Genomic DNA, 19742 nt, shown 5'->3' with positions numbered 1-19742 from the left:
CTGAGAGAGCTGTTCTATGACCCCTTTTCCTTACAGTTCCCGGAGCCTCCTGTGGCCAGGTAGCTTTCAGCACCATAACAACAGGCAGGGAAGGATCAGTCATCTGCCTTTCCTCCCCTGTCCCCCATCTTAGATAAGGCACAGGCAGCCTGCCGGCAAGCTGGACTCATAGGGTATAGGGGCTCACTGCTCTTTGGATCTCCAGTCCTCAAGCTAAACCGCTTTTTCATGCTTCCATTCCTCCACCCTCAAGATCCAAAGGGCTTCCTGTCCCCTCCATCCAGCAGTGAGGACAGGAGGAGTGGAGGATGATGGAAACCCACTCAAGGAGCCTGGCAAAGAGAAGAGGGGAGGTGGGGAAGGGGCTGGGATGGGATGGGAGTAGATGGAGATGACAAGAGCTTCTAATTGCTTGGAGGGTGGGAGAGGTGGTGTAGGAGAGTCCAGGGTGAGTGGTCTCTGCTCACCAAGAGGAGAGCCCCAAGCTCTGGCTCCAGTTAAGTAAATCAGAGAAGTCAGTTTCTGATCCTCATTCCACCTGGAAATCCATGTGAGTTGAATTGTATCATGTTAGCATGAAATAAAAAGTGATGAATCCTTCCTTGAGATCCCATATTGCATCTATATTTATTTTTTATCTATCTATAGATGGAAAATGGCTTTAAATCAATACCTCCAACTCCAGCCAAAAACCACCAGGTTCCTTCTAGTTTTCTCTTTCCACATTTGTAACTCTCTCTTTCAACAATGAGAAATGGGCACCATTATCCTAATATCTTTATTTATTTCACCAATTCCCTGTACACTCCCATTGCCACTGCTGTTATACCCCGACCTGATCCAGGCTCTGACACCCCCAGGCCACCTCCAACCCCTGTGGCCCTTCCCGGAAGTCATTCTCACCCACTGAGGCCATGCCATCCTGAGCAGGCTGCCCTCTCCCCTCTCTTTCTGCATGACTCTGCCTCCACAGTGTTTTTCTCACTTTGATTGGGCTCTGACACCTCCAAGCAGGCATCCTTACCCAGCACAGGCTCTGAGCTCTTTGGCCCGTCCCACCCCTCTGTGTGGACATCTTGCTCACCCTGCTGGGGCTCTGACACCCACACAGGGTGCACCCCTCGCCCTGCTTGGGATCTGTGCTCCTCTGTTTTCAGAATCCTTTCATATCTGCCCGGTGGATTGTTAATCTCTGAAGGTCAGAGAAGACCCATCACAAAACATCACCCTGTGAGACTGGGCATCAGACAGTGGCCTTTTCATGTGAACAAAGCCACCCAAGCCATCCAGGTCTGAGTGGAGAAAGACCCTGGGAAGCTGCTGGAGATCTGCTTCCACGCTCTGACCCCAGAGCTCGGCCCTCTACTCAAGATCCCCTTCAATTCCACTGCCCTCCCAAACCGGGAAGCTGGGCCCTCACCATTCACTGCAGAGGGCTCTTCAGAACCCGCGAGAGAAGAAAACAGTTCCAGGCACCATTTGACTACATAATTGAGTGACAAACAGAGGACAGACAGATGAAAAATTCAAGTGACCTGCAAGGCTGGAGGTGTTTACACTCTGGGTTCTTCTCGATCAGCTGCCCTGCAGCCCCTGAAGCTCATCTGGCTTTTACAGCACCACCCAGCCCCACACTGTCACCAACCAGCTGGTGTCCACGTGGGAATGAGCAACCCTGGACATACTGGTCCCTTTGGAAATGTGGAAACTTCTCAGGTGCTGAGATGGGTGACTTCTTTCTTCCACTGCTTCAGCCCCTCCCATGCTTCTCCCCGATTCATCCCCAGCCACTGCCTCAGTGTGGGTTCACTCATCTCCCACCTTGGGGGGACCAGTGTCCTTTCTCTGGTCTTCCCCTCTCAGGCTTCCTTCCCTCCTGCCTCCAGGATGCGTATCCTGAAAGCCCATGCTGGAGAGTCCTCTCTAAGCCTCAGCACTTTCTAATCACCTTAGATTGCCCAAAACCTTCCACAACCAACCTTTTCTGAGTTCCTGTGTATGCCCAATACTCTGCTAGCATTTTCACAAATGTGCTTTTGTCAGACTCCTTCAACCACATAGTGAGGCCGATTTTCTGATGAACCTTTCCACACTGCAGACACTGAAGAGCTGGAGCGACATGTCTAGGAAGAAGCCCGTGCTGAGTGGAAGGGCAGGAATGGAATGCGGGCCTCCTGGCTGCAGGTGCAGAGAGGTCATCTCACCTGGGGAAAGCGCTGCCTTCTCTCCAAGATTATTATATTACCAGCACTGCCTTTCAGAAACTGGGCCATTTCCCTAAGGTGGTGTAGATTGGTTTTAAGCAGAAAAAAAGAAGTTAAGTCAGAAAGGAGTCACTCACTTCTTTTTTCCCTCTGTGGGTCAATTATCACTTATTCAGTGAGCACCATTTTTCTGCTCAGCACTGAGTGAGGCCCAAGAGAACCACAAGACTTTATTGCTGCATAAAGGACCTAACAGCCCAGATGGAGAGAGGAGGTGAAGCAGCCAAGTGGCCTCTCTGGACTGCGTGACATGACTCCAGCTCCACGTGAACGTCTGTGTTGCACACCTCTCTGCCATCCATGGGTGTGTGTGACCAATAATTCACTAAATGACTGCGCCTCCTGTCTTTTCTATTGTCCCCGCTAGAGCCACATGTGGATTATATAGAAGAGGAAGCCCAGGCATGTGAGAGCCAGTGTTTAACACTCATCTGCCTGGCTCCTGCAGACCGGGCAGCCTCCCTAGCATAGCTGTTCCTTTACTTGTCCTTCAGGTATTGGAGGACCATGGTCAAGTGGGCCCTGTGAACCACCTCTCCTCCTCCCCAAGAGGCATGTCAGAAGAGCAGTGTCCTTCCATAGTGGGTGATGGAAGTTAGGAGGAGAGATTGGGGCAGGAGATCGGTCAGCTTTGCTACAGTTTGAATGTTTTTGTACCCTCTAAAATTCATGTTGTAATGTAATCCACAATGCAACAGTTTTAGGAGATGCGGCCTTTGGGAGCCTATAGATTTATGTGGACTCTGCCCTTACGAATGGGATTAACTGCCCTTTGAAAGGATTCGATTGACAGAGCTGTCATCTTTTTGCCCTTCTACTTTCTGCCATGTGGGGACACAGAGTTCCTTCCTCCAGAAGATGCAGTGTACCAGGCGTCATCTTGGAGGCGGAGAGCAGCCCTCATCAGACACGGAAGCTGCCTGCGCAGGTTAGACTCCTCAGCCTCCAGAAACGTAAGAAAGAAACTTCTGCTCTTTATAAACTCCCAGACTCAGGCAATTCTAGTAAAGCTGCACAAACAGACTAGAGCAAGCCTCTTTTGAAGCCTACTCTTTGCTGATTCCTGCCGCCTTACATTCCCCTGGAAGGGCCTTCTGGGAAAGGGGAGTTGGTAGGAGGGGGTGGGGCTCCTGTCTTCCTTGCAGGGTCAGTGCCCTGGACCCTACCAGTTCACCACCAAAGGGAGAAAGCTCTTGTTTTTCAGAGAAGTGCAAGTGAGAGATGGCCACTACTGTGCCTTAACCACATAAAAATGTATAATCTTTATAGTCCAGGTCTCTGATAGGTGAGCTTATTATCCGCATTTTACAAATGATGACCCTGAGGCTCAGAGGAGATACCTGTTGAAGAAAAACAACCTGACCCAGTTTTCACACAGCAGTAAGCAGAGAACTCACACTGAGGCAAGATGTCTTTTCTCTCCAGGCAGTAGGTTACTATTGGAGTTTTTTCACCCTTATTTTATGGTGTATGGGCGCTTGATGATAGCATGTAAAGACGATGCACTTATTCATGTATCGGTGGATGCAATTGAACACATAGCTGTGAGCTTTTCAACTGGCTTTGTGGGTTACATCCAGGCGTGCTGCCTTTGGGCTGTGGCTCTATCACCAACCACATGATCCATAACTTACTAGAGAGGAATTTATTTCCATAACAGGCCACAGTTCTAGGCACGAGAGATACAATAGTTAAAAAATAATTCTGGCTCCTTTCAAGAAAGTTTTATTCTAGCAGATACAGGCGGTATAACTCTTAAAGACACACAGACACACACACAATACGTAGATATTGAAAAGGGCTACTAGTAAGACAGAGTATGTTATTATGAAGGAGTACTTGTCTTAGGGAGTTTGGGAAAATCTTTGAGAAGATTACATTTGAGCTGAAACTTGGATGTTGAGAAAGAAACTAACAAGCACAAGTCTGTTGGGGAAGAGAGGGGATTTAAAACACAGAAACAGTATATGCAAATGTCCTGTGGGAAGAAGCATCATGCCTTGTTTGAAGGATGCTGAAGAGAGCATCTGTGGGGCAAAATAAAGACAGCTGAGATTAGAAAGAGAGGAAACTGGTTGGGAAGGCCTGTAAGGGACGGAGTCAGGGGCTTGGATTTTATTCTAAGAGTAATTACATGGTCTAAGTAATTGTGTCCCCCTACAATTCATATGCTGAAATCCTAACCCCCAAAGTGATGATATTAAGAGGTGGCAGCTGTGGAGGTGATTGGCTTATGAGCGTGAAGCCCTCACGATAGGATTAGTGCCCTTATAAAAGAAGCCCAAGGGAGCTTGTTTTCCCTTCCTCCACATCAGGATGCAGTGAGAACAGTTTCCTTTATAAAGAAAGAAGGCCCTTGCCAAACACCGCATCTGCCAGCACCTTGATCTTGGACTTCCAAGGCTCCAGAACGGTGAGATATAAATTTCTGTTGTTCATAAGCCACCCACTTTATGATGTTTTGTTATAGCAGCCCAAATGTACTAAGAAGAAAATGAAAAACCAGCAAAAGTTTTTCTAAAGTATTCCTCTGGCAGATTTAGGGGAGCAAAATGGCAGGTGTGTGGGCCAGGTGGGAGGTGGCTGCCTGAGTCCAGGTGAGGAGGAAGGGCTGGGACCAAGGTGGTGACTGTGCAGGTGGTAAAATGAGCTATTTGGGGAAGGTTTTGGAGATGCCACTGAAGAGCATTACTGATGCATGTTGTAGGGCAGGAGAGGGGTGCTCTGATCTTTTGGCCTGAGCATTGGGAATATATATCTGGAGTTCAGGGAGAAGACCCAGCTAGCCATGTAAATTTCAGAGTTTTTAGCATAGAGATGGTGTGATGGTCTGGATTTGGGGTCCCCCGCAAATTCTTACGTTGAATCCTAGTCCTCAACAGGAGGATATTTGGAGGTGAGGCCCCTGGAAGGTGATTAGCACATGAGGATGGAGGCCTCATGAATGGCATTTAGTGCCCTGGTGAAAGAGGCCCCAGAGAGCAACCTTGCCTCCCTCCTCCGTATGAGTTTACAGTGAGAGATGGCCCTTCCCAGACACCAAATCTTCCTGCCCCATTATCTTGAACTTCTCAGCCTTCAGAGCTACAATAAATGAATTTATGTTGTATGACAGACAGGACTAACAGGATAGATGTATATATGAAAGGGAGTTTATTAAGGAGTATTGACTCACATGATCACAAGGTGAAGTCCCACAATAGGCCATCTGCAAGCTGAGGAGCAAGGAAGTCAGTCTGAGTCCCGAAACCTCCAAGTAGGAAAGCCAACAGTGCAGCCTTCAGTCTGTGACCAAAGGCCTGAGAGCCCCTGGCAAATCACTGGTGTAGGTCCTAGAGTCCAAAAGCTGAAGAACTGGGAGTCTGATGTTTGAGGGCAGGAAGCATCCAGCACAGGAGAAATATGGAGGCCAGAAGACCCAGCCAGTCTAGTCTTTCCACAGTTCTCTGCCTGCTTTTATACTGGCCGCTCTGGCAGCTTATTAGATGGTGCCTATCCAATCTGAGGATTGGTCTGTCTTTCCCAATCCACTGACTCAAATGTTACTCTCCTTTGGCAACATCCTCACAGACACACCCAGGAAGAAAACTTTGCGTCCTTCAATCCAATCAAGTTGACACTCAATATTCACCAACACAGTTTGGTAGGAGGAGAACAGAGAATTGGTCCTTGGCTTCAACCAGCAGGAAACCACTCATAAGGTTAATAAGGAAATTTCAGAGTCATGTTGGGTGTGAGGCCTAATTTAGTCACCTGAGGACACATCAAAAGTGTGAGTGTAGAGAAATTAATACAAAGAACTCCCTTAATGGGTTTTGCTGGGAAGAAGAGCGGAGAGGGATGTAGGGATGGATATGTATCTATGTATCTCTCTCTCTCTCTCTCTATATATATATCTATGCAGATATCTATATCTATACTTGTACCTATTCAGATATACATATATCCAAATATACATATTCACATCTAGGACCTAGGAGTGCAAATTCATTTCCTTCAGCTTTTCTAGTCTTGCTTTTGGCCTCTTTCCCAAGGGGTGTCATCTGTTCCTCCGTGTCACTCTTACTAGTGAGGGTTTCCCATCTTTGTAGGCCCTGCCAGTCATTAGGGCCTTGGTTCAGGTATCAAACAAAATAAAGAAGGTTAGGTGCACAGAGTTTAGGTTTCGTGTGAAGTGTAACGGCAAAGACCTTTTGAACGGTAAATGGCAGCTGATGATGGAGCGTTTGGATAGACTGTTATGAGGCTCTTATTCTATAGGTTAAAGCCAATAAAAGGTTTTTTTTTAAGCAAGTAAGTAATGTGATTAGCTTTGTGACTTAGAAAAGTAGCCACTTACTACATGTTAGGTAAGTGATCTAATGAGTAAATGAGAGAGAGATTAAGAGATATTAATGAGTAAGGACATAATTGAGAGAGATTTAAGCATAGATAAAAACAGGGTAGCAGGTCATTCTAAAAACAACTAGGAGGCTGGAGTGGAGGGGAAGAGACCTGAAGCCAATTAGGAGGCTCCTTTGAGATGGAAAATGAATGTGAGATGGAGAGATTCATTAATCCAGGTTGTCAGAAGAGCAGAGAGCTGGAGAGGCAGAGTGTGCTGGGTGTAAAAGCCCGGAGAAACAAGCCACATTTCCTACTGGAAGAACAAGTATTTCCTGCTTCGCACCAACCTCATTAGTCAAGGACTTCTTGCCCTTTTTTTTTTTAATTTTTTTTTTGAGATGGATTCTCACTGTGTTGCCCAGGCTGAAGTGAAGTGGTGTGGTCTTGGCTCACTGCAACCTCTGCCTCCCGGGTTCAAGTGATTCTCCTGCCTCAGCCTCCCAAATAGTTGGAATTACAGGTGCCTGCCACCACACCCAGCTATTTTTTTTGTATTTTTAGTAGAGATGGGGTTTCACCATCTTGGCCAGGCTAGTCTCAAACTCCTGACCTCGTGAACTGCCTGCCTCGCCCTCCCAAAGCGCTGGTCTTGCCCTCTTCTCTTGCCAGTGTGACTTTTTGTCCCCAGCCTTCTCAAACACTGAATAATCACAGCTCCCCAGTTGGGAGAGTTTCATAAGAAGATAAATAGCATAATTACCTATGTGTCAATCCACATGACGTTATTGCACCGAGCAAACATTAACTTGAGCTGCTGCTGCTAAAACAAGATTAAAATCTAATCAGGATGTTCAAGAACTACTTGTCCTACCTTCAATTTGTGGTATGAATCATGGTTAATGTTTCTTTTTTTCCCCAGTTGCTCATTATAACCTATGCCATTCACTTCAGAAATGCAATTATCCACTACACTAGCCCCAGTTGTAAAGGCCAAGTGATATTTCACATTTTTATGAGTGGAGGGGTTAAGTGTCTTTTAATAGTTCTTGTTGAGAAACTTGACCAGGAGTTGTCCTTGGTGCAGTCTAGGGGATATTCTTTTGTGCAGGGCGGAGCAAGTTCAAATATCAAGAAAAACCCTGAGCATGCTATCCATCCAGAGCTATTGATTCCGAAACAGCAGTAGGACATCTGAAACAGGCCAGGGTTGAGGAAGAGATTCAAGGCAGGGAGGAAGATAGGAATCCAGTAAAGAATCCTACCAGGAATGCCTTCATCTAAGAGGAAAGGACCATGGGTCAGTCCAGAGTCCAGGGACAGCAGGAAGAAATGGAAGCTTTAACAAAAGAATAAAATGTGAAGTCCTTTAAAAAATGTTGAGTGAGTTCCCACTCTCATGATACCTTCGGTGTTGCAGATGTAGGGATAAATGGAAAATTCGCCATCCCTGTTTTGATGGAGTTTAGATTCCTTAGAATAGAAAAGCCTGGAACAAGTAATTATAAGTATGTTGAGCATTAGAAACTTATTCAGAATTAATTCTCTTGTAGCTCAATGGTGTCTGACACCTCTTTTGAAGACTCCAGAGTTCCTGTTGTCTGACTTAGCTTTCAGATAATACAGGGGCATTCTAGATACATGGCTCCACCCTTCACCAGGTAAAACACACTTACCATCCTGAATGTACTCCTGCTCACAGGCACAGACTATATTCATCCAGACCCTGGCAATACCCCTACCTGTGCTGCCAGTATCTGCCCCTCTCAGTACTCAAAGTTGCTTCATCTGAAAATGATTTACATTCCTATTTCTTCCAGAAACTGTCTTTAAAAAATCGTGCGATCATGAACGTGTTTTCTCAAGTTTTAGCTAGTTACTTCCCTCCTTCAAATGATATTTGGCACATAACACTTGTTCCATTATGTGTGTCTGTCTATCCATTTATCCATCTATGCATTTACCCAAACAACCACCCACTCATCCATCAATCCATTCATGCAACCACCTATCCTTCCTTCCTTTCCTTCCTTCCTTCCTTCCTTCCTTCCTTCCTTCCTTCCTTCCTTCCTTCTTTCCTTCCTTCCTTCCTGCTTTCCTTCCATCCTGTCTCCCTTCGTTCCATCTATGTGTCTGTCAATCTATCTATAGAATGTTTCTACATTTCATATCTCACTTTCTTTCTACAACAACTTCCCCAGTACAGCAAGGCAGGAAAACTGCAATTATCACCATATCACAAAAGAAGTTGGGGTCTCCAAGCCACTGCTTGGAAGAATCATTAACTGTTGTTTTTAATATACCCCCAGCAAGACACTGGAATGACCAAAGATCTTGTATGAAATTTAGACCACTTTTGTAACTTGATTGGGGGTTCCTTGTCAAACCCATGTTGTTGTCCTTTGACTTGACACTCCAGGCAGGGTGATGAGGATTCCCTTCTTTTCTGGATGTGCTGGGAGCTGATTGCCTATTCCCATAGACGTGCCCCCAGGACCTCCCACAGTAAATTCCTGCAGGCCAGAGTTTGAATTTTAAGTCAGATTTTTTTTAAATGTAAAACCTGGTTACAGCTTTCTGAAACATTAATGCTTTAATGTTTTCTAAAGTAAATTGTAAACATTCTAGGCAACATATTTTAGATCAGATCATCCCCAAACTGCTTTTATTAAAGAAAAAATCTGTCCTTGATGGGATGACAAACAAATGCATAGTTCAGAAAGGTTAAGGGTGTTGCTCAAGGTCACAGCTAGTAAATAGCAAAGCAAAAATTCAAACAAAGCTCTTTTGTTTCTTTTCTTTCATATTCTGGAGGGTCTTACTGTTCTGAATGGCAAATTTACCCAGTGGAAATGCGTATTTGATTTGTAGTTTGAATTTTCAATGCTACAGGCTATGGCACCCACAACTGGGCTGGAAATGACAGACCAGTTCTAGAGCAGGCAAATTTTGTATTCGGTTCTATGGTGGGCAAATTTCACATTCAATGTTCCCCTACATATGGGATATTCCTGTTCTTTGGAAAATCATGTAAATAATTCTGTGCATATCATGATGACTTGACATGAATTTAAAAGGCAAAAATTGGCTTCATGATAAGCAGCATGAATATGAGCAGAGAATCCAGAGTAAGGGAGGTGAAGGTTCTCCTATGGCTGTGGCTTATTCTCAGACCACATCTAGAAATGGCTGCCATTTGTGGTCACTGGTCATCAGAAGGACATACATTGCTATGCATACTATGCATACTCCTGAGAGCTATCAGAGGAGAGGGTCTGAGACCCAAGAGAGTGAGTGACGACTATAGAAAATGGGATTGTTTAACCTGGACAAAAAGAGGCAGGAGCCAGCAGGAGCTTGGAGCTTGCGCTTCAACAGCTTGATGGCCATTACCTTAGGAACAGATTAAAAATCATGGTGTATGTGACTTCTGAGGGCAAGGATATAAATGTGCATTTTTTGGATCAATGTAAGAAATACATGTCCAGCAACTAGAGTTGATTCGCAATAGATTAGGCTGTTTTGTGAGGAAACAATCTTCCTGATACTGCAAGTATCTAAGCAGAGCCTGGAAATCACCCAGCGTGGAGCTTTCAGTCCTGCCGAAGAACAAGACTCAATAATCTCTCCAAGGCTTAAATGGAATCATCCCTCCTCAAGCATGAAAGAAGACAGGGTCCCAGAGTTCTCTAGCTTATGGCCAAGACTCCCCAGTGTCATTCCTCCAGCCCTCTTGTAATGCCATCTGGGCGAACCTTTCCTGCCTGAAACTCTGGTTAAGTGTAGTTACCACGGGGAAGCCTGGGATGCCTGGTCATTCCTCTTCTGGACTCTCCTTCCTACTAGCCATATGTATTCTCTGATCTGATCAAAATTCTTTCCCTCTGCAGCCCCTGAAATCATCCGCTCTGCCCTCTGAACTCACTGTCATCCATCAGATAAATCTCCTATACCCTCAGTGCTTCCTCTGAACATCCCCTTTACTACCTTCCTTTACACACACACACACACACACACACACACACACACACACGGTTTCCTCTGCAGCTCTCCCCATGGTAGCTGTTTTCTCTCCTAGCCTCATGTTATTAATTCTAGAGAAGGAAAGGTTGACCTTCCTTCGTGTTGCTGCTTCCGGCCTATTGTCACCTCCTCCCCTTACCTTCCCCAGTAACAAGTCTGTGAAGCACGTGTTATCAGACCCTTCCTCCATCAAGCCTCCTTGTTGTAGTCATCTTTAGATGTCCTCATTATTTGATGACTTTAATGCTTTGTTCTCTGTTGTAATTCTTGGTAATTTCACTATCCTCATAGATGATCTTTCTAATATGTCAGCGCTGGTGCTTCCTAATCCCTTCTCCTCTTATGGTCTTGATTTCCACTTTGCTTCAGTCAGTCACTCCAGTGAGACTTACTCTAGCTCTTAACTGTGACAACAGTCCCCTCTCCATAGTCTCACCCTAAACATTCCATTCTCTAACCACCTCTTCCTTTCATTCAAACCCATTTTCTCCACTGTTCCACACCCAGCAATCATTCCACTGACAAAGGTCTCCAAATCTGTTGACCCTACACTTCTCTTCTTACCAAGCTTATATTCCACAATCTATCATCATCACACCCTCCATGCCCTGGGCCCCTTCTCCCTCTTATAACTCTCAGGAGAAAATGCCAGCTGTGTTTACATTCTTTATTTTTCCTGTGTTCTCTGTACTTCCCCTACAACAGCTGTTCATGATAGAGAAAAATCTTAAAGTCATTCTGATTGGTTGCCTCCTTTAAAATTAATGATCACTAATACTAGATAAACTCTTGGGGCTACGTGGCAATGCTACTTATTTTCTTTGTCTAGTCACCATCTCATATTCCTAGATGGCTGTTTTATATGCTTTCGTTGTCCACAGACTTCTGACACCTTCTTCTCATCTTTGCTCTCAGATGATGACTCTAATTTCTGTTTTACTCAAGTGATGAAACAAAAACTTCCACACACTCACCACCATAGCTAATAACCTCTTACATCTTTGCCCATCATCTCCGTGTCCCCTCCCATTGCTTTGGATGGATTGACTTTGTTCTTATCCACAGTGACCCTTCTACATATGCCTTAGTCCTATTTCCATTTCAAATAAAAAAGGCATTCTCCAGCTATTTCCACCTTGTCTCCTGCGTTAAGTATCTCCCATCCCTTTAGATGATTTACACCAGAACACACTATAGCATCTCCCAATTTCAAAACAATTACCACTTCTCTTGACTTCCCTATCCAGTTAATGCTCACTTTCTTTGCTCTTTTTTATAGTAAATTTCTCAAATATTCATCTATATTAATTGTATCTCAATCTCTTTTTAACGTGCTCCAGTCAACCACTATTCCAATAAAATAATTCTTGAGATGGCCATTCATTCTATCTCAATATTGCTATTCCAATGGTCAGTTCTCAATCCCCATTTCACTTAAAAAATCAGTAATGTTTGACAGAGATCACAATTTTTCATGTTATTGAAAGACTATCTTCATTCGGCTTCTAAGAAACCATCTACCTATCATGTCACTTTAATCTCTGTCTGTCCCTCTCCGTCTTCCTCTCCCTCTTGTTGCTTCTTACTCTCTTCAACTCTAAACACTGAACAGAGCTCAGTTCTTAGACCCCATCTCTGTCTTTACGACCTCTTTCTTGTGTGACTTCATCCATCTCACCAACTGCAATGCCAAATGCATGCTGATGACTTCCACATTTCTTCTTCCAGCCAAGACTGAACATCATGTGGTTTTTTTTTTTTAACCTTATCGTATGGCATCTTCATTTGGATGTAATAAGAGGCTTCTAAAATTTAACATTCTTGAAGACGACCTTCTGATCTATTCCCATACACATGCACATATTCATGCTCTTCATACATTGTTGCCCATCTGTTTTGACCACCACCTTCCCATTGGTGAAGGAGTGATCCTCTGCCCTAAATGGTACATGATGGCTGAACACGTGACACCCAGTACTGGGCAGATGAGACTGGCAGCAGTTTATAAGCTGCAAATACTGACAGCCTGGAGAAGGTGCACACCACAACACCCATGCAGGGCTCTACTGGGGTTGCATTTAGGAGCAGAATAGAATGAGTAAGCATAGGCTGTGGGAGGCAGGCTTGCAGTGATCAGAGGGATTGAAAGGTGAGCACCTGGGCATGGTGGCTCATGCTTGTAATGCCAGCACTCTGGGAGGCTGAGGTGGATGGATCATTTGAAGTCAGGAGTTTGAGACCAGCCTGGCCAACATGGTGAAACCCTGCCTCTACTAAAAATACAAAAAAAAAAAAAATTAGCAGGGCATGGTGGCACATGCCTGTAGTTCCAGCTACTAGGAAAGCTGTGGCAGGAGAATTGCTTGAACTCAGGAGGTGAAGCTTGCAGTGAGCTGAGATTGTGTCACTGAACTCCAGCCTGGGCAACAGAGTGAGACTCCATCTCACAAAAGAAAACGAAACCAAACAACGACAACAAAACACAAACAAACAAAAAGCAGTGAGATGCTCCCTGGCTCCTGTGGGAGGATATAATGGGCTGGCAGGGAGATGAAGCCTGTTAGTTTGAGAACCTGGTGGAGTGCAGCTGGTCCAGCTGATGGAGAACTAGCCAGTGAGGAGCCTTTCCCTCTTAGTGGGGGCATATCTGGCAGAAGCAGTGGAACTGACAGTCAGACCTTTACAGTCCTGTGGGGGCTCAGAGATGTCAAAGCAACACACGGAGCACTTAGGTCTTATAGTACCATCCACACTGAACAGCTGCATCCTTCTAGTCGCTTAGGCTAAAGTCATGACGTCATTCCTGACCTTTCTTGTCCTCTGGAATTCCACATCTAATTCCTCAGCAAGTTAGCTTAATTCCCATGACAAATCTCTGAGTTAGGTTTTACTATTATTGTGTCTTGTTTTAGTATTATTGTGCAGTTTTTTTAAACTAATAAAGTAAAAGAATAAACAAAGGCACAGAAAGATTAGGCGGCTTACCCCAAATCCCACAGCTAGTAATGGAAAAGCCCAATTCCAGAGTCTCCCTTTTTATCCACAAGGGTGATCGTAAGTGCTGTCACTAAAGACTTCCAGCTTTTCTCTTTTTGGAGCACAGAGTGTAATTTGATGTCCCTAAATTCCTGGAAGTTAGCCAATGCCATTGGATTCTCTTTGGTCAAAGAAATGTGAGCTGAAGTAAGCAGTGCTATTTCCTGGGCTGAAGTTTTCAGCATGTTTTAGTTGCCTCCCATTCGCCCCAGTGTTGAGGAGGGATTCCCAGCCTAAGGTTATGGGGATGGCTACACGCATGACATGCAAACTGGATAAAGGAGATAAACAACATTTATTAGTCACATACACTCACAGCTCGATGGTGAGGACACTGCACGCCATGCAGAGACATAAAGTGGTTACCCAGAGAACAACCAGGGTCTGTCGGGGGCAGGCTTTGTAGTAATGGGCAAGGGAAATGCCCCCTGGTCCACAGGGAGATGCGATTGGCCTGTTTGAATAATTTTGCAGACTGGCAGGGAACTGAAACCCACTATTAAGGATAAGCAGGAACTGTGCCTGGCCTGTGTGATAAGGAGGCTGGGAGACCTTATCCGGGAGAGCAGAGTGGGGTGGGAAACTTAGAATGAGGACCTTCAAGGTCCTCCTTATCTCACCAGATGTCAAAGCAGCACATAGCATTAAGCCTTGATTTTAGCCCTAACACCTTGCAGAGCTAGTGTGGGGCTGCTTGTGCCCTTTCTACTCTTGTGATAATCATGGAAGGACACAGGGAGACAGAGTCTATGGCCCTCCCCCTGGCCAACTATGGCCTGCAGCATAGCCTCACAGATCCAAACCAAACCAGACTCATGCTGTGAGAGGCAACTACACTTCTGGTGTTGAGACAAGCTGCCTTCTAACATGGCCCCTAGATTCCTGCCCCTACCGATTATACACCTTCTCTTAGTTATTTAATGAAACCATGGTCTAAGTGCTGCTATGAAGGGATTTTGCAGTTGCAATTAAGTTCCCTAATTAGTTTGAGTTAATAAAAAGGGAGGTTATCCTGGATGGGCCTCACCTAATCAGGCAAACTTTTAAATGTGACTAGACATTTCCTGAAGACAAAGATTCAAAGTGTGGAAGGGTGTGTGGAGGGGGTCACATGGCAAGGACCTCAGAGCAGCCTCTGCAAGCTGAGAGTGGTTCTGGCTGACCACTACCAGGAAAATGAGTACCTTAGTCCTACAACCACAAGGCAATGAATTCTGAATTCTTTCAGCAACCTGAAGGAGCTTCTAAACAGACCTTTCCCTAGTGGAGCTTACAGATGAGGATACAGCCCCAGTTGATAACTCAATTTCAGCCTTGTGAATTTCTGAGCAGAGGACCCAGCTGAAATGTTCTGGACTCCTGAATGAGATGATAAATTTGCATCTTTTTAAGATGCTAACTTTGTAGTTACACAGGTTAATTTCCTATGAAGAGGTTTTGCCAGTTAATTACATCTGCAAAACCTCTTCATAGCAACACTTAAACCGTGGTTTTATTAAGTAACTGGGAGAAAGTGTGTGATCAAGGAGCAGGACTCTAGAGGCCACCTTGGAAAGGGCCTGTTGCAACACCAGAAGTGTAGTTGTCTCTCACAGCATGAGTCTGGCTTGGTGTGGGTCTGAATCTGCTCTGCAAGCCATGGTCAGCTGGGGCCAGTCTGTAGACCTTGCCTCCCTGTGTCCTTCCATGATCACAGTACACATTACTCGGTGATATGGTTTGGTTCTGTGTCCCCACCCAAATCTCATCTCAAATTGTAATCCCCATATGTTGAGGGAGGGACCTGTAATCCCCACGCATTCAGGGAGGGAAGTGATTGCATCGTGGGGTCGGCTTCCCCCATACCGTTCTCATGATAGTGAATGAGTTCTCATGAGGTGTGATGGTTTTAGAAGTGTTTGGAAGCTCTCCCTTCACTCTTCTTTCTCCTGCTGTCTGGTGAAGAGGTGACTGCTTCTCCTTCCACCATGATTGTAAGTTTCCTGAGGCCTCAGCCATGCAGAACTGTGAGTCAATTAAACTTCCTTTGTTTATAAATTACCCAGTCTCGGGCAGTTCTTTATAGCAGTGTGAAAATGGACTAATACACACAGAAAATAGTAAACTACTATAGTTGTGTTAGTTATGCTAAGCTGAGGTATGGTATTTGGTCATGGCAGTGTTACCACAGCATAACCTATTCATTTGACTGGTGAAAACATTATAAACAATTGCCTTCTCTGAAGCATTTAAAACCCTTGTAGTTATACAATAATCCAATTATTTATTTTTCCAACTAAATGGTATGCTCCAAAACTTGAGGAAGACTTTATCTGTTTTATTCACCTTTGCATCCTCAGTGTTTGTCAATGAAGTGTCACATGATGGACATTCAATAAGTGTTTGTGAAATGGACATATGAAAGGAGATGAGAAAATCATATCCAGTAGTGGCACCAAGCAAAGATTAATCAATTCATCCTGGGTAAAGGAAGCATTCAGGGGGAAGATCACATAAGAGGTGTGAAGAGGAGAGAGAAGGTAGACAAGATGGAGAGAGGATTCTGGGCAGAGGTGACAACACATATGGAGGGGGCTGTCAATTGCCTGTCCCACGCGAGCTTTTGACAGAAGTTGAGTAGGGCTACAGTATGTGGAGTTGGTGAAATGCAAAATTAGTTAAAGCCAGAGGCTTAGATTGTGAAAATCTGCCTGTGCTCACTGAAAACATCAACATTTTAAAAATGTCTCACCTCGTCTCTCAATGACACACTCAGAATTCCAATCCAAACAGTGAAAGCTGTCAGAAGGTAGCAAACCGTAGCAAGCAAGTGTGAAATTACAGAGCTCTTTTTCCCAATAAAAATACATAACTAGAGCTTGACAAATCATTTTAGGCCAAGATTTAAAAAAAAAAAATGTCTCAAAGCTGAAATCCTGGTAAGGACTATTTTGGTCTGACAATTGTCTATGATGTGACACTCAAATCACTTGGGCTGCCAGGACACAAATATCTTGGGCTGCCAGGACACAAATATCTATTCCTTTGCAGTACGGTTGCTATTTCTCTTTATCTATTCAAGACTCCAGTCTAAAACATTGGGCCTAGTCACATGTTTTAAGTATGCATCCCCCAAGACTCATGGCTTAAAGAAAAACAATAATTTTATTTCTCTATCTCCTACCATATGTCAGGGGATTTGCATGCATTGTCTTATGGCATCCTATTGTGCTTTGCTTTAAATGAGTTCCTCAAAGTTCATGTGTTGGAAATTTAATCCCCAATGCAACAGCATTGAAGGGTGGGATGTTTAAAACATGATTAGGTTGTGTGAGCTCAACACTCAGAAATGGATTAATGTTGTTATCTTGGGAGTGGGTTCCTGAGAAAAATAGGAGTTTGGCCTCTTCCCTCCTCTATCCTTCTCATTCTCATCCTCTATCCTCCCAAGATGATGGAAACATAAGGCCCTCTCAAGATGCCAGTACCTTGATATTGGACTTCTCAGCTTCCAGAACTGTGAGAAACAAATGTCTTTTCTTTATAAACGTGGCATTCTGTTATAGCAACACAAAAAAGATTGAGACATATTGGATCCTGTTTTATAGTTGGGAAAATGAGGAAGTGGGGAAAAATCCAACTTTCCCAAGGTGGTAGAGGGGCACACATTACACCAAGGTTTTGACTTAGGACTGAGAAATTGTCAAATCCTTTTTCTTTCCACTACAGTGAACTATTCCAGAATTGTCTCTATTTAAATAATAATTTTGGATGTATGAATCATGTTTATTTTCTCACACAATTTTTCTAAATATTTTGGAATAGGCAGAGCATTTTAAAGATGAAGAAATGGATTCTAGGGGATGTTAAACTCTCTATTCTCAGTCTTCTATCCTTCCTTCCTTCCTTCCCACAGTCACTGATCATCTGAAATGGATTAGTCAATGTGCTAGACAATAAGAATTTGGAAATAAAGAATACAGTCTCTCAACTCAAGGAGCTCGGAATCAGTGGCAAAGACTGATTTAGAAAATCAGATAGTTACAGTACAAAGTGGCAAATGTTGTGATAGAAGAATGTGAAATATTTAATGGGACCACAGAAGTGGGAATAAACAACTGAGTCATGATATCAGTGAAGGTTTCAGAGGGTGGCGAGTGAGTTACAATGGATGAATGGAGCTCTCCAAGTGGCTAAACACATGAGCGGCTGTCCCAAGAAGAAGGAAAGGCATGCTCAGCATCAAAGTCTCTTCATTCATTCACTGGTAATTTATTGACTACTTCGTATGTGTCAGATGCTGTGTGAGCTCCCAGGGTCAGTGGTATCCTAGAGGGATGCTAGCTCCTGACCCTCAGGGAGTTGAACATACAGTCACAAAAAGGAACTGCATTAGTTCAGGTTCTCCAAGAAACAAATGCCAATGTGGGATTAAGTGTGCAAAGATTTTGTTAGGGGAAAGGCCTCTGTGAACAAAAATAGAGAGGAAGCAGGGAGAGGCTAGAGAGCCGCAGATGGTTATATAAGTCCAATCTTGAGTGACAACAAAAGAAGAGAAGGCTGGGCAAAAGCTTCCTAGACTGCCATGTAGTCTAAATAGGGTTTGGCAGAACTGCTGGGGGTGGTCCTTGAGCCAAAGTTAGCTGTCTGAGGAGTCCTGTGTCTCCCAGGAGCAAGTTGGCTTTAGCTTCCCTTCTGTGCCCAGTTACTGGCCAGTGGGTAGTTGCCTGTTGGAGGCATGGCCTTGTTGCAAACACAATGATGGATATCAAATCACAGGAGCTGGAGCCCTAGGTCTTGCAGGGGTTCCCTGTAGTTGGAGGATAGCAAGATGCAATTCTTATGGCCACCATAGGGACATTAACAAAGGAACCACACAGAAGGTTGTGAGAGTCCCTCCATATTAAGCACTAGCTACAGATAGAAGGTTCTATGAAAGCCTATAATGAGACTCAACCAGTGAGAAGGACAGAAAGGGCTCTCCAGGACATGACTGAGTTTAGGTAAGAAGGATTAGGCAAAGGGATGGGAATAGAATGAAGGAGGAGAATTTCAGCCAGAGAAGACTGATGCACAACGGACCCATAGAAGGAAGGAGCTCATTGAAGGAACTTAAAATATGCCTGGTGGGAGCAGAGACAGTAAAGGGTGAGTGGGAGCTGAGGTTGGCAATGTAGACACTGGCCAGCCCTGCAGAACCCTGCCTGCTAAGGAAAGATTTTTAGTTTCTGTTGTAAAGCAGTGAGAAAACACTGGAAAGTTATACATGTAATCAAATGTGCATTTGACAAAGAGCAAGGAAGCCAGTAGTGGCTCAGTCTGAGTCCTGAAAAGAAATTGCATTCTTTTCTGTCAAGCTATGGAAGGAGAAGTGGGAAGATTTAGGAGTATATATCTGCCTTCATTGCTACAAGAAGTCTCCATGTGATCTAAAAGTAGTCAGAATTAACTTTATCTGCCCACAAAATATACTTATATGAACAATATTTAATGACACATCAGTGAAAAGCAAGTAGACCACTGTCCCCCAGTCATCTGGCCCTCCTCCAAGGGGCAGTTGCTCTAACCTGGGTCACGTGCGTGCTTCCTTCAGAGCTGCTCCACATATGAACAGCAGCACATGATGATTTACCCTGGCTCTGGCACCTTATATTTTTCACTGAATGTGCCCCAGTGATGCTGGAAGTCAACATGGTGAGGACCATTTCCACCTGCACCCTGGACACCAGCCCTCCATAATAAACCCTGGGATGCCTCGAGAGCCCAGATTTATGTCTGTGTGTGGAACACTGAGCCAGGCTCTCTTAAAGCTCTGCTTGGCCCGCTTCCTGGCCTTTTTCCCTGTACCCAGATTCTATGGTTTACTGGAGGTCCCATGGGAAGCATCGTTTCTCCTCAAATCAGCAAAGCTTGCGACATCAGCTTCATCTCTCCAACTAGTCTTTGGTGATCTCAACCTTTATAGAAAATTAAGTCTTTGTATTCTTCCCACAAATGGCAGAAGGATTCCCTCTGTGGCTTAGGGTAGGTGGAGGAAGCGAGGGTATGGGTGAGGTGAAATAGGAAGCAATTTCTTTCCCTTCCTCTTTCTTCCCTCCCTCCTTTCTTTCCTCTTCC

The 19742-nt window shown here is 44.5% G+C and overlaps 1 protein-coding gene across 1 annotated transcript in view; it reads left to right on the top strand.

Moving 5' to 3' along the window:
* Positions 1-3198: 3198 nt before the first annotated feature.
* The window catches only part of FAM135B (family with sequence similarity 135 member B), a 446472-nt gene continuing 429928 nt past the window's right edge, over positions 3199-19742 (top strand). Inside the window, exon 1 of the mRNA XM_058443732.1 lies at positions 3199-3217. The gene's annotated coding sequence lies outside the window, so the exon portion shown is untranslated. The remainder of the gene's footprint in view (positions 3218-19742) is intronic.

Source organism: Hylobates moloch, unplaced genomic scaffold (assembly GCF_009828535.3).
Source record: "Hylobates moloch isolate HMO894 unplaced genomic scaffold, HMol_V3 SCAFFOLD_9, whole genome shotgun sequence".
Lineage (NCBI taxonomy): Eukaryota > Metazoa > Chordata > Mammalia > Primates > Hylobatidae > Hylobates > Hylobates moloch.
Note: the sequence above shows the minus strand (reverse complement) of the source record. Positions and strands in the feature narration are given on the sequence as shown.